Source organism: Nyctereutes procyonoides, unplaced genomic scaffold (assembly GCF_905146905.1).
Source record: "Nyctereutes procyonoides isolate TBG_1078 unplaced genomic scaffold, NYPRO_anot_genome, whole genome shotgun sequence".
NCBI classification, from domain to species: domain Eukaryota; kingdom Metazoa; phylum Chordata; class Mammalia; order Carnivora; family Canidae; genus Nyctereutes; species Nyctereutes procyonoides.
In genome coordinates this window covers 2,390,198-2,398,934 of record NW_026575035.1, presented here as the reverse complement: position 1 = coordinate 2,398,934, position 8,737 = coordinate 2,390,198, and the positions used below count along the sequence as shown (strand labels likewise).

General features: G+C 34.8%; 1 non-coding gene across 1 annotated transcript; it reads left to right on the top strand.

The window, feature by feature from the left end:
* Window positions 1–7,292: 7,292 nt before the first annotated feature.
* Window positions 7,293–7,395, top strand: LOC129505435 (U6 spliceosomal RNA). The gene has a single exon (XR_008663530.1). It is a non-coding gene; the product is annotated as a U6 spliceosomal RNA (small nuclear RNA).
* Window positions 7,396–8,737: the final 1,342 nt, after the last annotated feature.

The following is an 8,737-nucleotide window of genomic DNA, read 5'->3' as shown; positions in this document are numbered from 1 at the left end:
CGCAGGAGCTGAAGTAATTAGTGCAAAATTCATCTGCTTTTGCTTCGATTATTCTTATCAATAAGACAAAACACAACCTACCTAGTTCCAACTCATGAGTAAGGAAAAAGGAAAGGAAGCCCACAGTCCTATGGTACTTCAGTTTTCAGTGGTTAAAGTAGGGAAAGTATCCTATATATGCTACGTACTAATATATTTGGGATGTTGCTCCACTACTGCATAATGTAAAAGAGAATTAAACCTGTTAAGAGAAGGATTTATTCTACATTATCATTTAATTACCAACAGGTCTCTATATTCAATTATAGTACTATCGTTTCATTAGGCATATGCACTGAGATTTTCTAATTAAAACCCTCCCAGGTAACCCAATGCTTCAGTAGATTTGATTAGCATTTTTATCTTTCTTTCTCCTCATTGAAAGTAAAATAACCTAGCTTTGTATGTAAGTCAAAAATAGTAGCGTTCTTCCTGGGTCTTTTTTGCAGACACTATTCACCACAATTTCATGCAGTTTGCCTCTGGGGACAATTTTACTTTGCACAGTTCTATTAGGGGATGCTATGGCTTTGTATGGAAACCGAATACTGTGTCTCCCTACACCAGCATAGTTTAAAAATTAAAAGGCTTTGGAGTCAACTCTACCATTAACTAGTTACACTTCTTGCAAATGACTTGATTTCTGTAACAATTCCACATTTGTCAATTATTGGGGACTGTTAAGAGGAACAAACAAAAAAATACCTGGAGTATTTAGCTCAATATCTGTGCATAGTAAGTGGTCATTTTTATTATTGCTATTGTCATTTTTGTTGTCGTTGTCATCAAGACACAGATAAGGAAAATATTCAGAGACTTCAATTATGGTATATGTTCTCAGGCAACTTAGTTTCTGAAAGTCTGTATTATAAACATCTTGTTCATAGACTGATTGGTACCCATTCATTTAATATTAAGGTTTTGAACAATTTATTTGTCTGGTTATTTTTTAATTGTACCACCCATTCAGCTCTCTAAACCTCCTGGCTCTGTTTTTTGTATCTCTACAGACTGATCCATCCCCTCTCCATCACCTGAGCTCTCCTGCCCTCTGACTTCTGGTCGGATCCAGCCAATATGAGGCACCAACAGGAAGTCTGAGACTGAGAGAAGACAGGTCAGGAATATCTTCCTTTACTGTCCTCTTTGGGGGTCCTCTTTGGGCGTCATAGTTCTACCGGGGGTCTTATTCCTTTGCAACTACCACTGGAGATCCCTCCACATCTCCAGCTTTCACTAGACCCTGTTAACAATGCTAGTTCTTCCTCTTGTTCCTTCAGGACCATGGTGGTCCTCTCACTAGTACCTGAGTTCTAAACCCAAACTGGTTTATCTATACTTTGTAAATAGTCTTTTCATTAAATTCTCATTAGGCTTTCACTCATGTATGCCTCTGTTTCCCATTGGAACCATGAATGATGTGGCCCTTGCTTAATATTTTCCTGTAGCCAACAAGATTAAGGTTCATTTTAAAACATTCCATTATGCCCTTACTATGTACTGAGCACTTGGCTAAGTACAAAGTGCAAGGTAACCATAATATATCTACATCTTTAAATGTGTGTGTGTGTGTGTGTGTGTGTGCCACAGTCTTTCAGTCTTCACAAAGAGCTAGATCTATACAATAAATCATAATCCAGTGTAACAAATACGGCATGTGTATGTACAGAGTACTATGAGCACATAAAGATTTATATTCTAACTTATATGTGGAGGTGGAGGGCAGTCAGGAAGGGGAGTAGAGAATAGGGAAAATCTTTTAGTTTGACCTAAAAAAGAGCCATTTAAGGGGCAGAATTATGAGAAAGTGCTATTTCAGGCATAAAAGAGAATGTTTAAAAGTCATGATGAAGGAGTGGATCCCCAGGTGGCTCAGTGGTTTAGCGCCTGCCTGGGGCATGATCCTGGAGTCCCAGGATCAAGTCCCACATTGGAATCCCTGCATGGAGCCTGCTTCTCCCTCTGTCTAAGTCTCTGCCTCTCCCTCTCTCTGTGTCTCTCATGAATAAATAAATAAAATCTTTTTTAAAAAGTCATGATGAGCTGAAGATACACAGCATGTTTAGTGAATAGCAAAGTCATTCAGGGAAAGCAGAACCATAGTGCTAAGATTGGGAATGCAGCAAAAGGTAGGTGGAAGTCATCATGAAGTATAATTAACTGACTGGAGACTGCCAGATTTTGAAGGACATTACTGGAACCGCTACAAAATAGTTCAGGCTGTGGAATGATGTGACACCAACTACAATTTAAATTGATAATTTTGAAGACAGTGAAAATAGGGTGAACAGTTCAATGGATTGTAATAACAGAGATGAAAGTTAAGAGTCTAAAACAGGAGTTGAAAAGCAGAGGACATATTGAACAAATTCTTCAGAGAAACTTAGCAAGATTTCAAGACCTTTGAATATAGGAGGCAGAGGAGGAATCGCTGTAGGTTCAATCTGAGTTGTCTTGTTTAGACCATGTCATAAATGGTGACTCTGTTAACTGAAATAGGAAAGAGAAGAAAGGGAGTAGATTGGGCAGAGGTAGATGAGTTACTTTGGAAAGAAAAGGCATTACCTGCTAGTGTTACAATAACAGGTTTTAAAAAAGAAATGAGTGTCACTTTGAGAAAAAAGAAAATAATCTCACAATTAAAAAAAAATAAAAGTCATGCTAAAACTGCACCAGATGATTAAAGTTAATGATGCCTCTTAAGTGCAAGGAATTTTAAAAGTAAATGTTTTAGAAGTTTCAAGTCAGACATTCACTCTGAGATCTTCATATCACCAAGCACAGCTCACCTCTACTTACGCTGCACTTCCCCTGCATCACCACATTGTGCTCATTTGTTACCTGTCTCTCCCTCTCTCCATAGCTCACTTTGACATATACCCATAGTGTCATTACCAGTGCTTGGCGCATGGTAAGGACAGGTAAGAGCACTTAATAATCAGTTTTTAGGAGAACCTGGCTGGCTCAGTCAATAGAACATGCAACTCTTCATCTCAGGGTTGTGAGTTTGAGCCCTGCATTGGGCATGGAGCCTCCTTTGTTGTTGTTGTTGTTTTAAAGAATTTATTTATTTATTTATTTTATTATAGAAAGAGAGAGACCATCAGTAGGGGGGAGGGGCAGAGAGAGAGAATCTCAAGCAGATTCCATGCTGAGCGTGGACTCCAATACAGGGCTTGATCTGATGAGCCTAGATCATTACCTGAGCCAAAATCAAGAGTCAGAAGCTTAACCAACTGAATCACCGAAGCGCCCCAGAGCCTACTTTAAAAAACAAAACAAATCAGTTTTTGGTATCACAAAGAATTTGGTAAATGTCAACATTATTACACCGTTCTGTGTTTCACCATTAAATCCCAAAATAATAGGAGATGTAATTTTTTTTCTCATCAAGTGCTGTAGTCATTGGTAATTTTTTAAACTGCAAGGATGCTTCCTCCCACTTATTACAAAAATAGTTATATCAATCAGATATTTCACTGAAGTACAATTAAGCTTTTGAAAACAGGATCACCTATGACAGTAAATTTCAATCTGAAAAACTCAATATTTTGCTCAAATAGTTCCCTTAGCAAAATTCTTTGCAGCTAAAACTGTCAGGTTTTAGGATCTACACACCTTATAATTATTGTTTTCTCCTTTCACATTACCATGTTAAGAAATAACACGGGATTTTTTTTTAAACTAACAATATGAACATTGAACCCCACTGTATTCTACTGAAGAGTGTGTCCACATACACAACACACACACACATGCATACACACCAATACATTCCAATATAGCAACCATGTCACCATGCCTTGGACCTTATAAAAAAAGGTCCAAGTATGAGAGCTTTACCACCAAGTATTAGAAGTGTGTTATTACCAATAAATCTTAATTCTTTAAGTGTTTTCAAACACAAAGCATCTCTCTGTATTCTATCAGAGCTAATTAAGTGATCCATATGATGGAAATGTTGACTGCTAATTTAGGATAATACATCACTTCTCTAAGGGGACCTATAGAAGGGGAAAAGGCTAAATGGACTCATTATGCTTGGTTCTTCTTATCCTTTTAATTAAAACAGAAACTAAAAATTAAATTATATTTGACCTTGTTTTGCCATCAAATTCTTTCACAAACTTACTTATTTTCCTTTCTAGAAGAATCTAAATATTCCGTTTTTGTGACATCCTACTAAAGGAAGTAGAATCTTGTGAAAAAAAATTTGAATTCAGAGTTTAAAGATCTAGATTCACTTGAAAAGGAAGAGCAATACTGAGGAAAGGGAGTTGCTAACCCAACCAGATAGAAACATTTTCTAAGGCCTCTGTAATTAAAACAGTGTGGTATTGGCATTTGACTAGCCAAGTAGATCAACAAAAAAGAATAAAGAATCAAGAAACACACACAGTTTCTTGGAGTATTCAAAGAAAGTGGACTTACAAATCAAGTGGGAAATATGGGCATTTTAAATGGTGCCAAATAACTGCACAGTAATAAGAAAAATAATAAATATGGAATTTATTCTTTACACCCCAAACTGATGAAAATTCCAAAAAAAAAATAGAAATTTAACTGTCAAAAAGTGAAATTACACAAGTACAAACATTCGTGAATTTCTCTATAACTAGAAGTGAAGAAAAGTCTCCTCGGGTTCAAAATCTTAAAGCAGTAAGGAGAATAATAAATTTGACATGGTTAAAAATGCATGAGAAGTACAATTTCATAAGCAAAATTAAAAGGTCAACAATGCTATTTAAAACAAGTCTAGAGATATAAACAGATAGCTTCTAAAAAAGAAAATATAATGATCTTCATATGTTTAGTACTCTCAAACATGCGAGGCTCATAATTAAGAGAAATATAAATTAATGTCACACAAATATATTTATCTTATTTATCAATTTGACAGAAAAGCAAGAGCTTGCCCAATACTCGGAAAGGCCAAGGGGAAATAAATACATATACATCACTAAAAAGAATGCAAAATGTTACAAATGCTGTGGAAGCCAATTTGGCACTATTTAGCAAAATTACATATTATTTATGCTTACCTCTTCTCAAATCGATCTCAAAGATAAAATAATAAAATGTAAAAATATGTATATACAGGGCTATTTATTATAAAATTTAAAGTGGTAAAAAGCCAGAAACAACCTAAATTTTCATCAGTACAAAATGAACTGGATTAACTCTGAGATACTTACAATGGAACACTATAGAACTGTAAAAAAATTATTACTTTTTCATATGTAATCTCCAGGATACACTGTTAAATGAAGACAGCAAGCTGTAGAAAAAATATGTACATATTCACTGTATCATCATTTATCTAGGAAAGACAGGATATGTGTGTATATGTGCATGTACATGTACACACAATGGAATATTAGGCTACAATCACATAAAATTATCACTTGATAAGAGAAAATAGAACAGATAGATATAAAAGTCAGGAGCAGGAAATTTGTAAAATGAATCTGAATATTTTGCCGTTCCAAAAAGCAAGGAAGTTATCAAAAATTATTGAAATAATGTCAAAAGAATTCATGAACCATCTTGAAGTAGATCCCACTGTTCAAAGATGAGTCATTTGCAGCACCAATAAAAGGAATAACATCAGTGGATTTGGATGAACCAAATATGTTAAAAATCCAGTAATTTGCAATGATCATTTTGAAAAAGTTGATGATGACTTTTGGAGGGTGCTGGGAAAATCAATGTATTATTCTAAACACTAGAAAATAAAGGGAAAGAATCATCGAGATAACTTATTTTTCCAGTAAAAAATGCACCTCAGCATATTGAAAAAGTTGATGATAAAGAAATTCTCCCTATAGAAGTATTCCAGCTAGTATATAAAGATGTAATAAAATAATTGAAATATTACCATTTTGCAAACCCCCAAGTAAACTCAGAATCTGGGAAATGATTCTTAATGGCAACTAACATTACAGCAGAAGACAACTAGACATCATTCATCTCTTGATAGGAATTTACAAAACCACTTAAGAAGTAATATTGCACACACACACACACACACACACAAAGAATAGCCTAAATATGATCAAGAGTTTTGATCTAACCAATGGGACAGGAAATACATGGAGAACAGAGAACAGATTGGGGGAGTAGCAGGATGGTTTTGGGGGGGTTGAGTTTTAAATGAGAATACAATGAGCAGTATCTAGAAAAGTAAGAAAGTTCACAAGATGAATTAGTTTCTTCAACAAACCAACTTCAAGTAAATATTAAAAAATAAAAACTAAGGTAACCTATGAAATAAAAAATCTTTTAAGAGATCCCCCAACAGAATGCAGTGCATGCAGCCTGTTTGAATGCCAATTCAAACAAACCAGCAACATAAAATCTCTAAACAAACAAACAAATAAAACATGTATGAAAAAATACTAACTGGATATTGGATGATATATAAAGACATTACCAGAATTTTTTATGTATGAACATGGCACTATGACTACATTATTTAACAAAAGTTTTTTTTTGTTAGAGACACATACTCAAATATTTATGGATGGAATATGATATCTAGAAACTTATTTCAAAAGAATTCTGGGGGCAGAGACAGTAAAGGTGGTGCAAATGAACACAAGTGTGGCTGAGAGCAAATGAGTGTTAAGCCTGAATAATGGGTCCATGTATTTTTCTCTCCACAATGGGTGTTTAAAATTATCCATAATATATTATTGGTGGAAATGTAATATGATGTAGCTGCTATAGAAAACATTATGAAGTTCCCAAAAAAATTAAAAATAGAATTATCATCTGATCCAGCAATCCCCTTATGGGTATTTATCCAAGAGAATTTAAATCAGGATCTCAAAAGAGATATGTACACTCCCATGTTCATTGTAGCATTATTTAAGAGCCAAAACATGGAGATAACCTAAATGTCCCATTGATAGATGAATGGATAAAGAAAATGTTGTATACACATAAAATGGAACATTATTCTACTTTAAAGAAAAATCCTAATATATGCAACAGTATTGATAAACCTGGAGGACGTTATGCTAGAGAACAAAACCAATTGCAGAAGGACAAAAACTGCATGATTCCACTTACATGAAGTATCTAAAATAGTCAAACTCATGGAAATGGAGAGTAGAATGGTGATTACAAGGGAAAGGGGAAAGTGGGAATGGGGAGTTACTGCTCAATGGGTATAAAATTTCAGTTATACAAGATGAACAAGATTAAGGCATCTGTTGTACAACACGGCGCCTGTGGTTAACAAAACTGTAGTGCTCCTTTAGCAGCACATATACTAAAATTGGAATGGCACAGAGAGTAGCATGGCCCCCGCACAAGGATATCACTCAAATTTGTGAAGCATTCCATATTTTAAAAATACTATATTGTGCCCTTAAAAATTGTTAAGAGGATAGATTTCATGTTAAATGTTCATAGCACAAATTTTTTTTAAGATTTTATTTGTTTATTCATTAGAGACACACAGAGAGAGGCAAAAACATAGGCAGAGGGAGAAGCAGGCTCCCTGCAGATTGTGACCTGAGCCAGAGGCGGACTAACAACCACTCAGGTACCCCCATACCACAATTTTTAAAAAAGAAGAGGAAAACAAGTATCTATGATAAAAGGATTAAAAAGGACCTACGTACAAATCCTGGATCCACCATTTGTTGTCTATTTAATATGACCTAGGCCACTCACACATTCTGAGCCACCATTTTATTCATATGTTAAAAAAAAGTAGATGATAATAATAGTTTTATACATTGGTTTGGCATCTCTAATTTTGGAGCTTGATAATTATTCATTGAAAAAAAGAAGAGGTTTGGAAATTAGAGGTGACCCCCATTTAAATATGTCATTATTCTATGACATTAGTTAGGCAAGTACTTAGCTTCTCTGAGCCTTATTTTCTTTCTTATAAAATGGGGATCATACCAGCATTATATCATTTTTATGAGAACTATGTAAAGTTGACACTCTGTAAATAGCACTTTCCTCCATGAAGCCATTTTGATTCCCATTTGGAAATACTCTTCAGATAGACATACTTCGATTATTATTGTACCAATAATCTCCCCCTAAATCATTATTTAATACCTTTTTTAATAAGATTCTGGGCCCCTTGTGAACAGAGATCATTCATATCCTCTACCTCATGGAAGGTATATTACACACAGTTGGCAATCAATACATTTTGATGAGTTAAATCCCTTAAATAGATTAGATGCTACCTTCACAAACTGATTAATCTCCTGCAATCTACTGACACTAAATGCTGTTGCTATATGTCACTTAAATATTGTAAAATGTATATAAGATCCTGGGGAAAATGTCTAATTGTTTCCTGAACAAACCATAAATGTGATAGGTAGGAAATAAAGTACAATTTGTAGTCCAGGTTTATCATCACAGTGACCTGGGTAATCTATTGACATGTGACAAACTATGGGATGACTGATAGCTCCAGCTTTGGCAATTCCTACATGTAATACAAACGTGTCACAGATTCTTCAGTAGAAAATTGTTTGAAGCATAAAGTGTCAGCTTCGTTTCAAAAATTGTATAGCTTGAAGAACCACCTGGCACATATCCCTGCTGTAACAATGAGTAGTGGTAATGAAGTGGTAGATTTTTATACAGGTGCCATTCACCTTAAATCCAGCAATAATGAGCATGGGAAAATGAATAAAGTCTCCAAAACACAATGGACTCC